Genomic DNA, 21997 nt, shown 5'->3' with positions numbered 1-21997 from the left:
TAATTTTTTCTCAAGTACATTTTGCGATTACATCTTGTTATGACCATTAAAGTGTAGAAAATGTGTTCCAGGATAGTTCCGCAATCATAAAGTTCCATTTGACCCACCAATACGTTTGGTAGAACCCCCAATGTTTACGAAATTAAATATATACGAGGTAATGGAGCCAGTTGTGGGTCCATCTGGACGAAATCAATGAAAAAGTGCACTCTGCCCATGCGCGGAATTTGACCGACAAATAGGTCACCGATAGGACACTAAATACGCTCCCTTAAAAAAAATTGGTTGTCTGTAAAGTCGGTTTACGGACGATAGTTTAACGTGACAACGTCATAACAAAACATTGATGAAATGATTGCATACTTTTATGAATAAAATTGAATCATTTTTATTGAATTGTCACTATTTCGTATGGATACAAAGAAGGAGTGAAATGAAATCTACAATTTAATTGATAAATTTACTTTTATTTGCACTCATTAATTCATATATGTATGTTTATTACTTAACGAAGAGATTATTTTAACTATAACTTTTATACATGTTTGCTATTTAACTTCTTCCAATCTGTGTTATTCTGTTAAGGATAGGACGATGATAGGAAAAGTAGGAAACGAATGGGAGTGTTTCAAGTTAAATGTGCCTCGAAAAAGTCAAATCGATGGTTGTTCCAATCGAGTGGAAGAGAGATAGATGCGGCGCAAGCTTACAATGAGCGTAACGGGATACAGCGTAACGGGACAATGTGCATTACGGGACAATTTTTTGTGCGTGTAGCCGGCGTTCATCGATTTATTAGACGTTTGTCACCTCAAAAAGGGACTGGCCGTGTCCTATCGTGCACTAGGAATACGATGATTGGCCATCACAGGTGAGTGACATGAATTTTGGGTGACCAGTTGCGCCTATCACCTTAATTTCTCCGGAAGAACTACTCCGTTTCGTAGCAGATGTAGCTTCCTTGATCATCGGACGGCACTCTTCAATTACCGCTGCTACTCGCTGTTCGCTGTTGCGCCATCAGTTCTTCATGTTCTGCTAGATGTTGCTTCAAACACTGCACTTTGCCTTCCAACTGTATGCTGGTTTCATGGAACTTATTCTTCATTTCTTCTTGGTTCTTCTTGATGTCTTCTATCTCTGTCTTAATAGCAGTCTTCATCTCTTCTTGGCTTTTATCAATTTTTTCTTCATCTCTTCTTGTTCACTCTTCATTTTATTGTGCATTTCAGCCAAGAAAGTATTTATGTTTTTGAGTTCATTGGCAGCCATATTATATGTCAACATATACTATTAAGGAATGGAGAGGGAAAGGGGTAGCGACATCCTTTGTAATTCGGTCAGGCAAACGTGACATTGTAATCGTATGCCCTTCTGAGAAGGGCAGAAGATTACAATTTGTAATGATAATAAGATTTATTCTTATTATAATTTTCAAAATAAACCTAATGTTTAATATGAATTGTGTATTTTTATAAAAATATTTCCAAAAACCATTTTAAAACAATTTTTGGGCAGGCCCGGGCCTACCAGGTCTGCTGGAGACTCCACTGCATGGAATGAAAAAGAAATATTGGTTAAAGGAGAAATATAATTCTCTCAGTAGGATCAGAATCAAATCTGTTACAATTTTTTTTGTAAACTTTCTAAATATTATGAAAAATTTTTGTTTGAATAATTTTGATATGACCAAACATTAACACAAGGGATGTAAATAGGGGTTGTAATATTAAAAAAAATTGCATAACTGCCTTCGTAGACACAGTACCAAATCTGTTCAAAGTTGTTGTAAATATTCTAAATATTATCTAAAATTTTTGTTCAAAAGAATTTTTGACACACCTTTTGATATCTTACTGCAAGGGGTGGCCAAAATAAAGTTGCAGAACCAAAAATTCATTACTCCCTTAGTAGACACATTACCGAGCCCATTAAAAATTGTTGTTTAGCATGTGGGAATAAATGAATACGTAATTTTCATGGGAATTTTTACTAGCAGCACAGCACTTAACACGCCTACCTGCACCAGGCCATATCAAGCTCATGGCCACGTATTTATTACCGAGAATATTCTAGAAAACCTACAAAAATGTTGGATGCACTGAAAAGGAACCATTCGAAACATTTTGGCTTCATGGAATATTTAAATATTTCGATTGATTATTTTATAACATTCGAGAACATAATTGAACATAATTCCAGAAGTTTCCAAATGTTCTGCAACATTATTTAATGCTTTAGAAGATATATTAACTTCGAAAACTACTTACTTCTGTAAATAAATACGATTTATTATAGTAAACAATGAAAAATTTAATTTTAAATTTTATACTCTAGAATATCCATTCTTTTATAAAAAAAATTAACGTAAATTTATAATAGTATGCAGTGCTTGTTTTTATGTACTATCAACAACTTTTCGCGCTAGTGTTCGCTACGCAAGCACTGCACAAACCACGTAGTGTGTAACAGTGTCATGAGTTCAGTTTTGAGACCACGCAGCTAAGATGGCCGCTCTGCCCCACCCCACGGTTCAGGGTCGCGTTCCTATTACCTCGAGCCCTGTCACGACCCGCGCAGTGACGGAAACACTCCGTCACCGTCGAGCGATGGCGTGATTCATTTCTTTGTTCCTTCGTCCAGTGGGAAGCCTACAATTCACACGGATGAGAGCCACGCCCGATCAGCTCCGAAGTTAAACGAAGTTAACCTATCGCTAACGGAAAACACCTTGTTTCAAGGATTTATATATTTTACGGTCACAGGTAATTTTAAATGACGCTAATCTAACCTAAAACAATTTTTCATTATAGTTACAATAATCTAAATTAACCTATCCTACCCTTCCGGGAAAAAAATAAAGAACTACAACTTCTTACACCGATCGAAACTAACCAAACCTATTCTTTAACTTCGGTAAACTCCGGAACTGTTCGGGTTGTGGTTGTGGCTTTCAACCATGTGAACTGTAGGCTGTCCTCGCGCCAGGGTCAGAGGGCGTGTTCCGAAGGGCGCGGCTCTGAACGCATGTTCCTGCGGAACGCGTATTTCTCTTGCTTGAAAGCGTGTGGTTAAGGTGCGTGAACAAATCACTCACCTCAGAGAGAAAAATGTTTCTAACCTCAGGGACGGCATCTGGTTGAGTGGAGAACCGACTATCTTCCAGCGAGTTCTGCGTACGAACAGCAGGAATGAGTTTACACATCAATCACTATTTTTGAATTGTCTTACGAGTATTAATGTTGACTCAATATATAGCCTGTCTTGCACCTGTTGAAGTTCACGTTTCTGTGCTTGGAACGAAAAGGGCCAAGGTTAATTACGTCACCCCGTCAAGGGCTGACTCCAGGAAGACTTTTTGGAAGTCGCTATCGTACAAAAAAAAACATGCAGTTACAAAACATGACATAAAATAAGTCAGGTTTTTTGTCTTGGCATATCGACAAATTTGTAATATCAAATACTGAACGTAAATTGTTTTAATGAAACAATTTAAGAAGGTATTTGAGTAAACATACTGTACCCTTCACAAAAGTAAAATTCGAGTTCAGAGGGGCTACCGCACACCCCTCCCCCCCCCCCCCCATAGGAGCCGCGCAGTTAGGCTCAGACGTATTGAAAATTGTTTCAGAAAAAAATCTTTAGTTAATATTTAAAACGTTTACAATAACTTTGATCGGATTGGATAGTGTTCCTACTATAGGATTCACGATTTGTTTTTTCCTTAAATAAGTATATTCGCCACACCATGAGCTAACGATAAAAGTTATCAAAAATATTTCAAATATAAGTTTTGGGTATTTACTACTCTTGGGAAGAATAAATACATCAACCTGATGCAATTATTTTTCCAATAAATAAGTCATTATGATTTTTTTCATTTTTTCACAAAAGAATATCCGTTTTCTGACCTCTTGGTCCGATTTAACTCATTAATAAATTCAACGGAGATATTTCATTTCTTTATTTTATGTGCCAGTCTGTAAGTAATTTGTGCAAATTAATGACAATTATCGTGTTATATATATATATAATTTATTGGACGAAATATTAGGTACAAATTTTCAGAAAGATACGCCATGGAAACGACTTAAATATGTAGTCTCTCTTCTAAATAAACCCAAAATTGTTTGAATTAGCTTAAATGCACTACAAACAGTGCCACAAGTACACACGTAGATAATCTAAAGACGTCGGTTCTTCTAATACTTGGATCACACGATGCGAGATACAAAAAGGTGCAAGTGATCCATGTGATTTACTAGTCAAGAGCAAAGTTTCATTGGCTTGTGAATTGTTTTTCTATATCACAAGTTGTGGATTGGAGCCTGCCCCCCTCCCCCCTGACTACAGGTGTCTGGTCATCAGGAGTCGCAGGTACAGGAGGTCAGAACGCTCGAAGCGCATCCGGCGGTGGGCGGATGAAACCAGTTTCCTCCGGTGTCGCTGACCCGGCTCTGACAGGCAGCTGTGTTCCCAGTCGGGGCTCGAACCAGTGGGAGGTCGCTTCGCGTCACTTCGTGCTAGGCATCATCACTTCGTGCTAGGCATCATCACTTAGTTTGTGGAAGGCTTGTGATGACTATCGCGATGTCTGGTCGTTGAGCTCGTCGGCGGTCGAGGTGGCTGCTGGAGGCGTCCATCGTGGTCCGGAGGGACCGTCCACTCGCTACCCACTCGCTGCGCACGTTCCCGGGGGAGCGAGTAGCCTCTGAGACTCGTCCGGCGAGTAGTTCCTGCAGACCCTTCCGCCCTTTCAGTTGTGTGACTTTGGCGAGTTTTGGAACGTGGCTCGTAACAGTTGTAAATTACTTTTCTTTTAACACCATGACGAGACATTACAATACAGTCAAATTCAGGTGCCTGATAGGTAGTTGACATATACCTTCTGCTTTCATAAACAATATTCTGCGCTTAACTTTTACTAGGAAAAATTATTTAAAGAATTTGCATAATTATGTTGTGTAATATTCTTTGGTATTTTGTAATACTTATCTTGTAAATGATTATAATTTTTGTTTGTTTTCATAGCTTCATTTGTGGTCATTTATAAATTTTCTAGCTGGACTCTGCTTCTTAATATTTTTAACTTGATAAAAGTCTTATGAATCGATGAACGCCGGCTGCACACACGAAAAAGCATGACTCATTGTCACGTTCCGCCTGAGCCGAGCGTGCAAGAACCGGCCAACCACCGTGCGAGAAAATCTTCTATAATATCAAACAGGTTAAGGCGGGCTTTTTAAAAGCAGCAATTTAAGAAATTTGATTTATTTGTGCAATTTCTTCATTTCAAATTAACAATTTATTGACATTGATTTGATTTCAGTTTATTTATATAACTAATTGTTCGTGATTATATTTAAACAAATTATTTAAATTAAATTTGCAAAAACTGTAAATAATATTTGAAAATTAAAAAGTATGCAATTTTTATTAATGATTTCTTATAACGTTATCACGTAATAAAATTATCGTCCGTAAACCGACTTTACAGACAAACCACCCCCCCCCCCACCTTTTTTTTAGTGCTGTATGATAATGTATGTAATTGCTGGGTAAACATATTTAAAAATATATAAGCTGTTACTGCATAATATTGATGCTAAGTTAGCAAATGATTTTGGTACACAGCAAGAAACTAAAGTCCAGGGGTATAATGTTACGTTAAATTGTTATAGTATAACAGATACATTAATGGTGCAATTTTTGTTACAGTATCAATTCGGACATATGCCGGTGCGATAACAAATGGAAACAGTCAGAAACTATAAGAAATTCGTGAAGCAAGAGTGTCATATTATATATTATTCTTGAAACACTCTTGCGTTCTCCGGTTGCGAGGATAGCGTCACATATCATTTTCTTTAATTGTTTGTCCCTAAGAGGTATGCAGCCCGTTTTGCTGCAATGTTAAACGGTTTGCCTCCAATTACGTTGTTTTCAGCATTGAAACGCGAATTAGTCTGTTCGTGAAGCAGTAATTTAATTGCAATATCTTGTAAACACAGTAGTCACGTGGCCCAATTTTTTTATACAAAAAAAAACCTTTCCTATTTTAATATTATTTTTTCGTATTATGTATTTAATGAACTATGTTAGTTTTAAAATTCAAAATATAAACATGTGATAAATAATTATAGTTGTTCCCTTGTAATTTTAGTTTTTGAAGAAAAATTTCTTAAGTTAAATACCATAGATATGAAATACCACGTAAAATTTTTTCGAAGTAAATAAAATAAGATAAATAATCAAATAAAACGGATTGGCTTTGAATAAATCTAAGTGAATACATTTTAAAAACCAGTATTCTAACTAATTGAAGAATAGGAATGAATTTATTTTCCTACCTTATGTTTTTATACGTGTACAATCAAATAAATAGAAGTAGGACAATTCATGTTCCCGGTTTTATTGTCTGGTTTATCCGCAGGCTAAACTATTTTTACAGAGCATTCTTCTTCAACAGTTACTGCATAATATGTATGAAGTATTCAACGGCCAAGGAACTCAAAATCGCAAAATTGCTCGAAACAAGGAATTGGCAGGAAGCCAGAACTTGTATTCGCTAGTTGATGAGGCTAATGTCGCTGGTTTATTCCGTGCACGCACAAACTCCATCGTGTGTTCCGGACACGAAGTAGGTAATAGTGCAGTTATCTTCACGAGCCTGGGGGGAAAATTAAAATACCGTCATTTTATGTAAGTGTGAATTTACGTTTAAACACGCAAGTGCTTATCCAGACCTTTTTTTTTTTTTTTTTTTACAGAAATGTTGCTTGATGGCGGAATATCAAATATCATTAAACCTTAACCGTGAGAATAATTACTTTAAAAGAAGTCTCTAATTGTTTCCTCAATAAATTCTTTAAAAATTAGTTATTATTATATGTGAGTGAACAATTTGAATCTACCAACACCAACGTGTTTGCTCTGGTTCCTTCAATTATTAAATGACTAATTTAGAGTTATATTGTGTTATAATTTTCGAGGTTAAAATTATACTATTGAACCTATTTATTTTTACCATAATTACTATAGTAAAAGCTACAAATAAATTATTAACTACTTGTCTTTTGTTGAGATCATACTAATGTAAAAATTATTTTCTATGCATTTTTAATGTCCGCTGACGTTTTTACACTGGTAATGGATGGAAACAGTATTATCGTAAAAATGAAAATTATTTAAAGTTTATTCTTTTGCAATGAAACAGATCTCACGAACTGTTTAAAAGAGTAAAAGATTCGCTTCATTTCAATGATGAACGTGCCAGTTCAGTTTACTAAAACTGTTGCAAACGTAAATAAGTAATTTTGGATTATTATTATTTTTTTTACCTACCAGTATTTTTCCAAAACGTTATTTTAAAAATATTTTGGTTTCAGAAATTAATACCAGTGCCTAAACCAAGTACCGCAACATTATAAAATCCTTACAACTATTGTACCGTAATGAACTAATGGAATATGAATTTAAGGAAGATTGTCAGAAAAAAAAAATATTATTTATCAACGCAGTCCAATCGTATTTCAATCGCGTTTTCTGCAGCAAAGTATCAGAGGTATCAATTACGATACCCCGTTCGAGGCGTTCAGATACTGCCCATGGCTAAGGTACTTCGGGAGACGTCTTTCTCCTCGGCTCTGACGCAAGCGTGAAGTCAGGTGGTGCACCCGCATACCGGGGACCGGTTCCGCCTACCCGGTTTCGGTTTTCAATTGTTTCCCAGGACCACTCCGGGAACAGCTGCAATGGTCCATTGATAAATATTTATATGAGTAGATATGCATTTTATATATATACGTTTGTTATATATTACATATATAATATGTGTATTTGTATTGAATATTTATGTATGCATTACAAACATTTAGTGTATATGAATGTAATGCACGTGACCGATGTATCTGGTTTTTTGTTACCGTCTCTAATGACCTCACTGTTAAGCCCAAATAAAAATTATATAACGACATTAATAACATAATAAGTTATAAGTTCGTTTAAAGATTCATGGAACGGGGAAGATTGGTTGAAAATAAGTAATTCAATGAGCATGCGTCGTTGATGGTTTAACTAAACGTCTAGAAAGAAACCCCTCAATAATGAATAACAGATATGAATACACAAACACCCTGAGAACAAGCAAGTGGTATCTGATGCCAAATGTTGCATGCCCAGTCAGCACTGATAATACCGAGAACGTTTACAGCACAGGCTAACACAGTGGGCTAACAAGGACGATATATAAGTTAAGTTTTCTAATAGGAAATGCAATATCATATTTTTTCAGGAACTGATAATAACTAAATGAGAGCTAAATGGTAAATAAAACACCTTGTTTCCTTATAGCTTTATTAGGGCATACTTATCTACATATTTTATTCATGTGATAAAACACCCTGCAAATGTTTGATTAATTAGTTGTATACCAGGGATGGGCCAATAAAATCCTCGAATACCATCGAATCCTCAAGGGAAGCTAAAATTACAACGCTGCCTAGCGAATGAATAATTAATCGGGGATAAAATTTGCTGATGCAAAAAACTCAAGCGGTTCTAGAATCTTCTGAGAAAAAGCTTTAGGTCTGACGGAGGAGAGAGAAAATGGTTTGTCACCTGGTGTCCCGTAACTACTGTTTGTCTCACAAAACATCATGTCGAGTGTGAGATGTGATCAGGAGGGATACTGCGCTTCGATCCTTCAGACGTGCAGAGCTCCAGGTATTAGCAGGCCATTTCCTAACCACTGGATATTATTTAAAACGTCTTTTCAAGAATCGCATTTAAGAGCTACTGCACTTGTCTGTACACATTTCGCTTCATGGTTTCGTCTACAACGTGTACTGTTAGGACAGCGAAGATGGCTAAAACTTGTGTTTTCACGGACGTTTCAAGATATGAAAAATCTCTACACAGAGTATTGTAAATGGTATAAGGGAGGGCAAGAAGGCTCTATATTTAAAGTTCCTAACATAAAAGGACAGGATCATCACTTGAAGTCCCATAGATGCGTGTGATGGCGCAGAAGCGCAGAGGCGCAGAGGCGTAGAGGCGTAGAGGCGTAGAGGCGTAGAGGCGCAGAGGCGTAGAGGCGTAGAGGCGCAGAGGCGCAGAGGCGTAGAGGCGTAGAGGCGTAGAGGCGTAGAGGCGCAGAGGCGCAGAGGCGTAGAGGCGTAGAGGCGTAGAGGCGTAGAGGCGCAGAGGCGTAGAGGCGTAGAGGCGCAGAGGCGCAGAGGCGTAGAGGCGTAGAGGCGTAGAGGCGTAGAGGCGTAGAGGCGTGTGATGCGCGAGCCTAGGGGCTCTGTTCATGGGATGCCACGGCTCTACTACTCTACGCGCTGCCACAACACAAAAAAATAAGCCTAACAAAATCAAATGGCGCAATAACAACGCATGTCCTCAACTTCCGCGCTCGCATCTACCATTACACTCGCCCAGATGCTTTTTTATGTTAATTAATTAATTTAAATAATTTATGGTTTCTTATTATATTAGTAGAGCTCTTATTATAACTACCATAATTAGTTTTTACCTTAAATTGTTTTTTTTTCCTAAGTAGTCTTTAATTTTGAGACTTTATGCTGAATTTTGTGAACGAAATATTTTGATTTTATCTCGGTTTTTGTATCGTCTTAAAATAAATTCCACGTAGATGCAGAGAACATGCATGTTGCGGATCTCTAGAAAGTTGGAGTATCTGTTCGCTTAATGCCTGGCTCATCTCGCCAGAAAGCCTGCCGACCCCTGCACTGGCCACTGGTCGTGTTGTGAGTGCTGGGATGTGAGGGCTGGGTCGCCGCTGAACGGGCTCCCTAGTCGCAGGGGAATGGCTACATCGCGGATGGTTGTTTGAGGAGGAGCTACAGTCAGGGGCGCAACAACAGGGGGGGCAAGGGTATTTTGCCCCCCCCCCCCCTCTGAAACCTTGAAGTGGGGGCAAACGGGGGCAAAGAAAGTGCTGTGTAATCAATTTTTAGATAATAAAATTGCTTAAATAGCACCATTTACCACCTTGAAATACAAATTTTCCCCGGGGAACTCCCACTTCAATAAGGGGGGGGGGGGGGGGGGATCGATGATTCTTTATAAAAAGGTATATTGCTCCCCCCCCCCCCCTTTTGGAAATTTAGTTGTTGCGACCCCGGCTACAGTCAGAGGCTGCGGCAACTCGTCCCAGTATCTATTACAACTAATGTAAGCGTAATTATGCTCTTTACAATTGTCCCAAGTACTTAGTTATTAAGGGGTTTCGAACGAAGGCCGTTCAAAGATGAGCGGTAGGGAATGGAACCCAAAGAACACTCGGATACGGTCACGAGGTATTTCACTCAGGGGACCAGGTATTGGCTCATATCCTCGTCACCCACCCCTTCTTATCCGTTGGACGGTCAGCTCAGGGGGAATCCCCCCATCCCCCAAGAGCATCACAGGACACTAGGGCGAGTCTGCCACACCCCTCGGACAACCCGCAGAGCCTGTGTTCTGGCCGATGTGCACCATGCTTCGTCCACACAGAAAAAAAGGTTTGTTTGAATCAAACAAATGTTTGTTTACATATGGCGAAACAAATATTTACTCGGTGGAACCAAATATCTTGTTAGCTTAACCAAACTAGGTAAGTAACAAAAAATGGTTTGTTACACTTAACCAAATATATATATATCTGAGTTTGACAAAATCATTTTGTTTGGGTCAACAGAATCTTCCCCTACTACCAAAATATTTGTTTGAATTAACGAAACGTGTTTATTTCGCCATGTACAAACAAATATTTTGTTGAGGCAAACAAACCTTTTCTCTCAGTGTCCGAGGACCGGGACCTGCTCCGCGGAGGAGGGGGGCGGGGAGGTAATTGCCGGACCAAGATGGCGGACAGCGTCTGGCCCGAGGGGCGTCTCTGAGCCGCCGCCGAACCGGATCCGCGGCGCTGGTTGGCCCTAGCGAGGCTTGTGTTAACCCCGCGCCGGGTGCCGCGCGTGTATATATACCCCGGCGGCCTGGTCGTGGAGGCATCACTCAGCGTCCAGCAGCCCGCCTCTAGCCGTCTCTCCGCGCCAACAACCCCTCGACAACATGACCAAGTACTTCGTGAGTAGCTTCCGAGTCCACGTTCCTCCCAGACCGCTCCTAACACTCCGTCTCGTGCCAGTTGATTTCTTTTTTTCTCTCGCTTTCTCGTCATTTGCTGAAACTGAAATTTCAACACGAATACTTGGCACTAATATTTCCAACAAGATATTCACTAAGTGTAATATAAGGGAAGCCTGAGATGTCCATCAAGTTCTTCTGTCCCTGCCCGAACACGCCCGAATATTCACATTCGGCCAACCTCGCCTTTATAGATATATATATATATATATATATATATATATTTATTTATTTATTTATTTATTTATTTATTTATATTTCTCTGTTTATTTTAATGCAGCTATACTAACCTAACTAACCGTCCATAGTGTTTTAAAGTGTTTTCATGTAGCTAACCTAATCTACCACTTTTAATATTTTGAATTCATTTTTCCTGCGCAAAAATAAAACAAATCCCGAAGTTGGCCGAAGGTGAATTGTTCGGGTGTGATCGGGAATGGTAGAACTTTATGTGCATCTTAGGTCTCCCGTAATATAATGGCTGTAAAAATTTGAGCAAGTAATAATAATCACGAAAACCTGCGCGAATTTTTTGCACACATTATATTAAACTTGGTGTATATATGTTGAAATAATTTTTGTGATAAAACACCAAATGCAAGGAAGGTAGCGTGTTAAAATTTCGTAAATAAGCTCTTTCGATAAAAGTATTGACTATAAACTGGAAAAATTTAACTTGGCGTGTGAGACTGGGCCTTAAGGATATATATATATATATATATATATATATATATATATATATATACTGAAAGACGCCATATTGGTTTCAACAGATTTTTATGCCATAAAAACTTTTTCTTGTTTAAAATTTAAATTATGCGGTCTTTAAGGCAGAAGGAATACACCATGAGAGTTTCTGAGACCATCGCATAATGTCTGTTGACAATAATTTTACAGCTGTACTCATGCCCATAAATCAATTCAATACTATACGACAAAGATTTCACAGGTAGTCACTTCCAGGCATTCCTTTAAATTGTAATCTATAGCCTACTTTAACGAAGCCAAACAAAAATATTAAATGAAAAAAACCATACTGTTGAAACCAAGATGGCGCGAAATTGAACTCTGGATGCATATAATAAGAATTTAATTGTAGTCCGTAGAGTGGCGTAAGGAAACAACTTTCCCTAATTTTTCACTGCCTTGATTCATGTAGTGCATGTGTTTACTCTTTGAAACTTTTTTTGTCAAGTCGAAATTTCTTAGTTAGAAACCACATTGTAGCTATTGCTGTTTTCTTGTTAATGAAGACGCAGACATTTGAATTTTGGCTGAATATTAAATTACATGCGTATAGTAATCGAAATCTCTCTGTCAAGAATCAGTACGTGCCCTAAGTAGCTCTGGCCAGTCGTTCGAAAAAAAATTGGTTCCTCCTAACCTTAAGACAATCGTGAAAAATTAAAAATCTCAAAAATTAAGGGTATGTTGTTAGCTTAAAGCTGTTGTATTTAATGTCACTTTCTTTCGTATCCACTGTTACCATTATCTTAGGATTGAGGTTTGAGCACAATTAGTTGCCATTTTGATCTGTATTGACTTTCTATAAGTACACACACATACACACACACACACACACACACACACACACACATATATATATATATATATATATATATATATATATATATATATATATATATATAGTTTGAATTTACAGGCTCGTGTATATCTGCGTGTGGAGGTGAATTCGTTTGATTACTCCTAGATACTGGTGGGGCTTATTTACAAAATAATTTTACGGTCCAAACAACAGTATAGTACAGTGGGTGTAACTAAATAAAACCCTTTTGTACGTTTCATAGTGGCCAATAACCGAGTATTTTTTTAAAATATTCTATTCAAACTTAGACTTATTTAGAAATATTTGTTTTGAGGTTTTTATTGTTATTTTTTTCTAATTTACTTATAATTTGGCGTAAACTGAATGAAATACGAATTTTTTATCTACCCGTATCTATATTCGCGTTGAATAATCTTTATTTTTTATTTTTTACATAACTATAATAGGCTTTTACTTTTTTTTTTCACTACCAAATTACATACGTTTAGAATGGTTCTTAAGATGAGGAAGATTTATTTAAGATTTTTTGGGCTGTATTTCATAAGAAACCTCAATAAAGGACAAAAAGATTGACTTATTCCGTCCAAAGAATTTTCTGTGCTGTCTGTGTATGACTTTTGGCATTGGCTGATTTTGGCTGGCTTTCTGTGTGATTGTATATTCATATTGTTTGTCTATAATGAGGTTTTTTTTAATGAAATACAGTGTAACCAGTAATGGCGATTATTCAAAAATTTTTTAACAATTTTTTTTTAACCATCGCACGTACAGCCACGAGAGTAATTGTGTGTCAGTAGATGCAGCAGCTTCGAGGTTATTAATTATTTACGATCGCATGGTTCCCTTTATTTTTTTTTATTGAAAACCAGCTCCATTAAGAGTCCAGCGACATTTCACAATGAATAAGACATTTTTTTTAAGTAGCACATAAAAACAAGAAAATTTAGACTGAAAATTAGTAGAGCCAAATTTGTGGTAAAACTGCAGATTCAAACAAAGGGAATTTTTAAGTGTTAGTGTTTTAATTTTCTTGCATAGTTGATTTAAATTTTGAAAAAAGAACTATTTACGTGCACTTAATCATGCGTTATTCTATTGGACCTCTTTTAATTACCACGCCTATTCTGTCTACAGAAGTAATTTTTTTTATTATGACCTATTTTAGTGGCCCCTAGTTTACACATGACATTTTTTCTGTAATGTGTACAGACATAGAAATTATTTTCGTCACTCGTTGAAAACTTAACTAGGTTTTCACCAGGGAATGTACGCCTCCATTGTCCCGTAGCAATGCGCATAACTTTTTTTTCTAGATAATCCATTTAAAACTATCTGCATCACCTGCATTTGACGTGGTAAATTGTAATTTTTCAACGGTATAATTATTTCAAAACTTTCAGATAAGCTAATGTTATATTCCAATTTTTTCAACGGTTGATTTTAAAAAGTCTAGATAAGCGCACGTTAGGTTTAAATGTTTCAACAGTTGGTAACAGAAGCGTCCTGACAAGGAAACCTTCATTTCAGAGACGAGAGAGCCACACTCGAAGTTCCCCGAAGTTCATGCTCGCTTTTTTTTTTCCCCGTTCTATCTCATTGTATAAACCGGTGTGGCATTAAATTTTGCTGTCGATTAGGATAGGTTAGCTACATTATAAATACTTTTAAACATAGTGGATGGTTGGTTATGTTAGGTAAGTATAGCTACATTAAAAATTACTGTATAATCATTTTATGGTTGCTTAACTATCCAGGGCTAGGAAACCGTTTACATGATTTCACAGTACATTTTAATGTAGCTATCCTAACCAAATAAACCGTCCACAATGTTTTAAAGTATTTATAATGTAGCTAACCTAACCTTTTACAATGAATAAAAAAACAACCACGAAGTGCACGATCGGTCGTTTGGCTCTCTCGTCTGTGGGAAGAAGGCCTCCCTGCTGACCGGCTCGTGAGAGTGAGTGTTGTGTCGCCGCGATGTTGCAGGCCCTGCTGGTAGCCGGCCTGGCCGCGCTGGCCTGTGTGCTCGCCTCGCCCCCGGACCTGAAGGCCTCGGAGGCCGTGTACTACACGTCGTACGGCGCGCTGCCCTACGCCGCCGCCCCCGCCGCCGCCGCCGCCTACCGCGCGCCCTACGCCGCCGCCGCCGCCGCCTACCCCGGCTACGGCGTCTACCCCTACTCCGGCTACCGCTACCCCTACCTCGTGTGAGCGGCCCTGCTCGTCACGTGACATCCGGCCCGCTCCTCTTCATGTAACACCCGCCCATCTTAGCGTCGAATAAACACATTCCTGCACCACAAACCTGCAGTTCTTCATTCCCACCGAGCGTCCTGTGTTTTCAACAACGACCTTCAACACCTTCCACGAGGTATCCCGTCCATCTTGTGGCAAGGGCGCAACAACAGGAGGGGGGGGGGCGACAAGGGTATTTTGCCTCCCCCCCTTCTTCTGAAACCTTGAAGTGGGGGCAAACGGGGGCAAAGAAAGTGCTGTGTAATCAATTTTTTTAGATAATAAAAATCTGCTTGAATAGCACCATTTTCCCACCTTGAAATACAAAATTTTCCCGGGGGAGGACCCCCCCCCCGGGCCCCCCACTTCAATAAGGGGGGGGGGGATCGATGATTCTTTATAAAAAAAGGTATATTGCCCCCCCCCCCTCCCTTTGGGAATTTAGTTGTTGCGCCCCTGTCTTGTGGCATGTGTTTTCATTGCATTTGTAACTTACATTTGTTACCTCACAGAATGTTCCAGAACTACATACACGTCAAGCCGAGAATTAAAAAAAGTGTTAGTAGGTTGTTTTCTTTAGTTATAGGCAATTTTTTTGTTCGAAATCCCCCACCCCGCACCTAAATATTACATACTGTGACTAAAACTTCCTCTACTATTGATAACAGTTCAGAATAAAATAAAATACGCTATACGTTTGTGGGGGAAAAAATTTTTTTTCGTGACTTATCCGACATAACATTTATTCGGGTGGATTTAATTATCCATACAGTTAAAAATAAATACTCTGCTAACTTTCCAAGTTATTTGTAAATGTTGATCATTCAGGTACATAAGTAGCAAAGTGAATATTTTACAGTACGAACAGTCAAAGTTACCCGATTAAAATATTTTGCCGCGTAAGTCATGAAAATAATTGCCCTTCCCCGCCCCTCTTTTCCATAGTATAGTAGGTTCAATTTTATTTTGAATTGTTCCCAATAGTAGGATTATCATGATTGCGTAACATAAAAACTTTTAGTAGCATTATCCAATACTTCGGTGAAGGTTAGGAATTCCGATACTTTTGATAAAATGCCTGTAACTCAAAATCTTTGGCACTAACTAATTTTAATTTTTGATACATAACCATAACTATTTGGCAAATCAACTCAGATCATCCTACAAACATAAATAATAATATACAAGTTATATAAATTTAGTATTGGTCTTGTTATCGATGAACGGAATCACTTATGAATTAGCAATATGATTGTCCTGACAGAGGTTGTGAATGGTTGAGCAATGTGTGAAAACCGGTGCATATGTTCCACAAGAGTAATAAATGTGGCATTGAAAGTATAAATAAATAGTTTATCACGATAAAAGTAGCTAAACCCTTATGCAAATTTCTACAACTACCAAGAAATGAATATTATCACCTATATAATTTTTTTTTCTAATCACCAAATGAGAAATTTTATGTTTAAACTATGCATACATAAAATTTATGTGTATTTTATGTAAAAAAAGGTAAGTTTTATTAGGATTAAAATAAATATATTTTGTAAACAGTATGCTGAAACCATAGTTTTTATGCTATTAATTTCCTTGTTTATGAATATGAATTACATATACGTAAACAAAAGTTAATGAAATATAATTTTCATAGTTTTGAAGCATAAATACTAAATTCGATTTTATACTCACAAAAATGCACTCACTACCATTTTCTCATTGATAATGAATATTACGTTCTTGTATTTGAATAATAATATTTATCTGAAGATGACAAATCCTAAATGTTTGTGATATTATAATGCATTCAACAACTGTTGCAAAGTTATTAAAGAAACATCATGACACTAAACAAAGTATCAAGAAACAACCAGAAAATACGCACCTGGATTTTATGATCACAAATAATTTTTTATGTGAAATTGAAAAATATTAAATTTACGTTAATCATAAATTTTTTATGTTAACTTTCATGCAGATAAGAGGTTATATTGTTATTAACAAAAAATATTATTATTTACTGGCATTTTAAGTATTCGGTATTTTTTTTTCATTTTCCCCTGAATGCCACATATACTAACTTGTTGATAATTCACAATGAAATAGACATATGACTAACTATAAGAGTAAATGACTAATAAAACACTAAACTTTTCTTGGCTTAAATAATAGTAAATGTAAGAAAAAAATTTGCTATAGTTTACAAAGATATGAGGGACTAGCAATAAGCAAGTGTAAAATATTGACTTAAAAAGCAGGAATCGACTAACGCACTTACAAACTAAGAAGTAATTGAAGCCTCGTTTATCTTACCTGCAACCATACCCAGTGAACTCACCTTTTTAAAACAAGAGCCAGAAATTCGTTTTTTTTAGAAAATAGTCACTGAACAGAAGTAGCTTGCAGATCGAGTGTATCAACCACACCAGCAAACGTAACAAACCACTCACTTCACCGGGGCACCAGAGAGCGCACAACACTGCAAGCAAGATAAAGAACAGCTTGTCTGGCCATCTGAGGAGCCACATGTCTTCCCTCTACCACGAACTGATCCTAACCACGACTCTACATAGCGCAGCTATAAAGCACGCGGCGCAATTGCCCCGCAGTCTACTGCACCCCTCTACCGAGAAGTCACGCAAGGTCGCTTGGTGAATGTAGCTATTGAGATTACAGCTGCAAGATATTAGAATGTCAATTACAGCGTAGTTTTCTCTGCTGCCTTTCGCCAAGACTCGATTTATTTACAGCTGTATGATACGACAGTATCAGTTTTTATCAGGATGAGAGAGGAGATGTACCTACGTCATTAACACAGATTACACAGGTCTGCAAAAACAAATTCCAGATTCATGGGATATTTTTGCTGAATTGCATGTTTTAACGGTTGCGGATTCTAAAAATGACTTCCATAATGTCCCAACACGTATGGGTTTTTCGCAAAATAAAAACAAATTTTTGATAAAACAAAATTATTTATTACAATAAACTAAACGTATTATACCTGTATTTTCTTACAACTAATCAAAATATTTTTTTCTGATATTTATACACAATTTTAAGTCTACTTTTCGACGTGACAACGTCTAATAAATCGATGAACACCGGCTGCACGCACGAAAAAGTGTCCCGTTACGCACATTGTTCCGTCACGCTGTGTCCCGTTACGCTCGTACGCTTCCGCCGATTTCGTCAATGTTTTGTTATGACGTTGTCACGTTAAACTATCGTCCGTAAACCGACTTTACAGACAACCGATTTTTTTTTCTTATGAAAAATTTTCTTCTTCTGATTGATGCTTCTCCGAACTCGTTTCCGACTTCCTTCTCTGGTTTGTCGATTGAGCATCCATCCAACAGTAGTCGGCTAACAAACTGGCATCCCACCTTCCTTGGTACTGTCTCTCGACATCACGGACAGCCTGGTGAAATCTTCATCTTGATCTTCACTCTAGGCTCTCGAGTCTTCAGGAAAATAGTCAATATGGGAGTGTAAGAAATGCACTTTTAAGCTCATCTTGCACCCTTGAACTTCATACGCTGCCGGCATGCATTGTACAGTGGTTTTGTAGTCAGGGTCCTTAGTATTCCCCGAAAACATTGTGCACTACATTCTTGAAAGAGTCCCACGCTTCTTTTTCCCTTTCTCCCGTTGTTTCCAAAAAAAAATAGGGGACTAGATAAAAGTTTGCTTATGTCGGGGCCAGTGATAACTCCCTCTTTTAACAAGGCTTCAGACAGTTTCAAGAACTTGGAACACAGCTATCTGAAACAATCCCCATCTGTTGGCATTTATTTGACATACTGCTTCATAAGTAATAATTTAATATGAAGAGGTGGTAATAGAATATTTTCTGGTGGAACCAGATTTTTTTTTTCTCGCTGGGGGTTTAACTGTCTCGTGGTGGCCAATCAGTTTTTGTCCAGTGCAGCTGTCTAGCTCTACTATCCCATAAACAAAGAAAGCAATAATATTTTGTATAACCTCCCTGCGACTCAACAAAATGTTTGGTATTCTAAAATCTCCACAGAGCAAATTTTAGATGCTCTTGATATTTTATTTTCTCAAGAATCGTAGCCAAGTCATTATAGTTTTCTTCCATATGAACTGGGCGTCCCATAGTAAGAGATGCAAATACATTTCCATTATGCAGCAAGACAGCTTTGAGGTTATTTTTCGAATAATCAATGAATATGCGCCATTCTGGGTAATCAAATTCTATTTCAAAGCACTTATTGAGCCATTGGACATCATTATAATAAACCAGAGTTCCCTCTTTGGAGAAAAATGAGTCAATTCTGTCTTTCGATGGCTGTACCAAGAAAATGAGGTCCCAAATGATAGAAGGTTTCTTACTAGGTCGTTGAGCTCACTCTGAGAAAAATGTTGAGATCCTTCCTCAGCAGGAAAATCTGAGGTAGATTCTTCCTGGGAAGCTAATGTGTCTGAGTCCTAATATTTAATCTAAACTTAACCGTAATCATGATCTGCGCATATCGCATTATTCGTAAGTGGTGATGGGTCAGATCAAAATTTTACCGAATCCAAATCTCGAATTCGAATTCCAGTGAGTACCTAGAATATATCCCTTGATTCTAGAATCAATGTGTGTATATGTGTGTATATATATAATAATTATTTCTGTATACGTGTGTGTATATATATAATAATGATATTTATGTAATTACATGTTAAAAGTATATTATCCTGCGAGAATGGTATCATGATAGGCATGAAGAAAAATATTGACCTAGTAAACTTCAGCGGTTATCAGTCCTGAATTTTTTAATTTACTTTTATTTCCTTTAATATTTTTCCTCGAATATAGAGTCCTTCGAAGACTAGGTATTTGGTAGTATTTGAGCCAATCCCTACTTTTAAGGTTTCTCATTAATTCTATCAGCAATAGACTTGTATTTTCGTCGTATCATTGTAAACTCAAGCTTTAAAAATTTCGTCGAAAATCAAAGTGGCGGTCCTATTGACAGGGTGATTGCACGGTGGACGTCATTGACTTCCGCAGTGTCGTAAGGATGTGTTCAACACGTGGAAAAATCCCCAAACTGTCTGGGAATCAAACATGGGACCTATGGCGCAAAACCTGGGAGTTATGATCACAAGATTAAACGTCCGGACCAACTAAAAGCGGAGATATTATATTACGTCACTCGGTATTTGAGCTGAGTGAATATATTTGTTGGCGCTACAAATATTCTGATTTAAAACAACATTTTTGATTGAATAAAACTGTTCTTGATTTCGTTAGCATTATCTAAATAATAAAATGTTAGCTCATTCTTTTTTTTCACAGTATGCTACATATGTAGATTTTTTTTGTGTGTGTGTGTTTTTCCAACTACTTTTCTACATTCATTCGGCCTTGTCTCAATTTATGATGTATCAGATTGGATCTACGCAACAAAAACACCGTAACATAATTAAGTTTTCTCTATTAATAAAACTTTACAATCCTGTTCACTAAATATCTTTAAAGTCTAAATGCACACAATTTCTGGGTCTGACGTGATCTGGGAAGATACTGACAGATTTTCATTTAGATGTTAGGTCGCTTACAGTTTTCAGCAGCCGGATAGATATGGCTTTGTGTATTAGACACAAGTCACCTTTCCGTTGGTGAATGACTGGTAGGATGTCTCAACCGGATAGATATTTTGGGTTGAACGGTTTCTCATGAGCCGAGGGTATTCCTGGCAAGCTGCGTGCGAGCAGCGTCACAGCTTGGGCCCTACCCTGGCAGGGCTGGAAGGGCTGGCAGGGATGACAGGGCTGGAAGGGCCTGGATTGGCCTCGACTAGACCACGGGTTCCCTGGGAACTGTAGAGTCTTGTGTCCACCCGAGACCCGACGTTTCTGCCCAGCCCAACTCTTCTTTTGGACGATTGTCTTCCGTCCCGTACTTAAGAGGGGTGCCTCCCATTTCAGGTCAAGATTTTATATTTACAGTAATTACAGATGAACTTGTAGACTTTTTCAATTTTTTAACTTTCACGAAATGAAAAATATATACAGCGCATACTTTTTGCATAATTAGCGGCCAAAGTTACATTTTTAATGTTTTTGGGTTGTACAAATAAGGAGAATTTAATTTATTGCAGAACTGAAACTTTCTAGGTTTAACTGCAATGCCACTGGCTACTTCAGAAATGGTTTGAATTTCTTTCAGGAAATATTAATTAATTTTAACTGATATTTAAAAATTCTCAAATTTGTTACAGCCAACAACATGAAATCAGTTTGTGTAATAGAAATGCCAATTTTTAATTTCTACTGTACTGCAACGTTCTTCTGTAATTTTTGGTGTGTTAAGATCTTAGCTCTCTGTAAAAAGCATTTCGTAGGAAGTAATTTTGTGAAAGGAACGGCAGTCACCTGGAACGGAAATGTGTAGCCACGGTGTTGCCATCTGTCGCGGATGGCAGGAACTGAAGTTCGCAAAGACAAAGGGCAACTGTTTAATGTTAACCATTTAGTGAATTTTAACAAAATGGGCAGTTTTTCAAAAATAAAATTCCTCGTTGAAAATCAGGTCCAAACCCACCGTTTAATATTTTTCAAGTGTATCGGAGCCGTTTCATTATGTGGTTGAACACTTCGGTCTGCAAATGGAATGAATTGATATTCAACGTAGCAGAGAATTCTAGCGGTGGTTGCAGATACACGCGCTATTCGCGTCAAGAATTGCATTTGAAAAACACGATTTACGCATATTTATCACGCTCGGCATTATTTTAAAGAATTAAATTTCTTGTCCGAGTTTCGTATCACAAGTGTTTTTGGCAACATGAGAACACACGAAGTTGCTCGTTTACCAAAGTTACGTGTTAAACATATCTTGCGAGTACTTATTTAACTAAACTTACTTTTTTTTCCACAAAGAACATTAAAGTTTGTACCAGTCGAATTCAAAAACAGCCTGTAAGTAAGAACTGTTGTAAACTATAGAAGTTCGAATGCAAATTCACTTTGTTCTTCAAACTCAAAGACAGTAAAATGATTGACTAACTTCTTAAAAGTAAGAATAAT

Source organism: Bacillus rossius (assembly GCF_032445375.1).
Source record: "Bacillus rossius redtenbacheri isolate Brsri chromosome 4 unlocalized genomic scaffold, Brsri_v3 Brsri_v3_scf4_2, whole genome shotgun sequence".
Taxonomy (NCBI): domain Eukaryota; kingdom Metazoa; phylum Arthropoda; class Insecta; order Phasmatodea; family Bacillidae; genus Bacillus; species Bacillus rossius.
The sequence above is the reverse complement of the archived record's forward strand: the minus strand, read 5'-3'. Positions refer to the sequence as shown.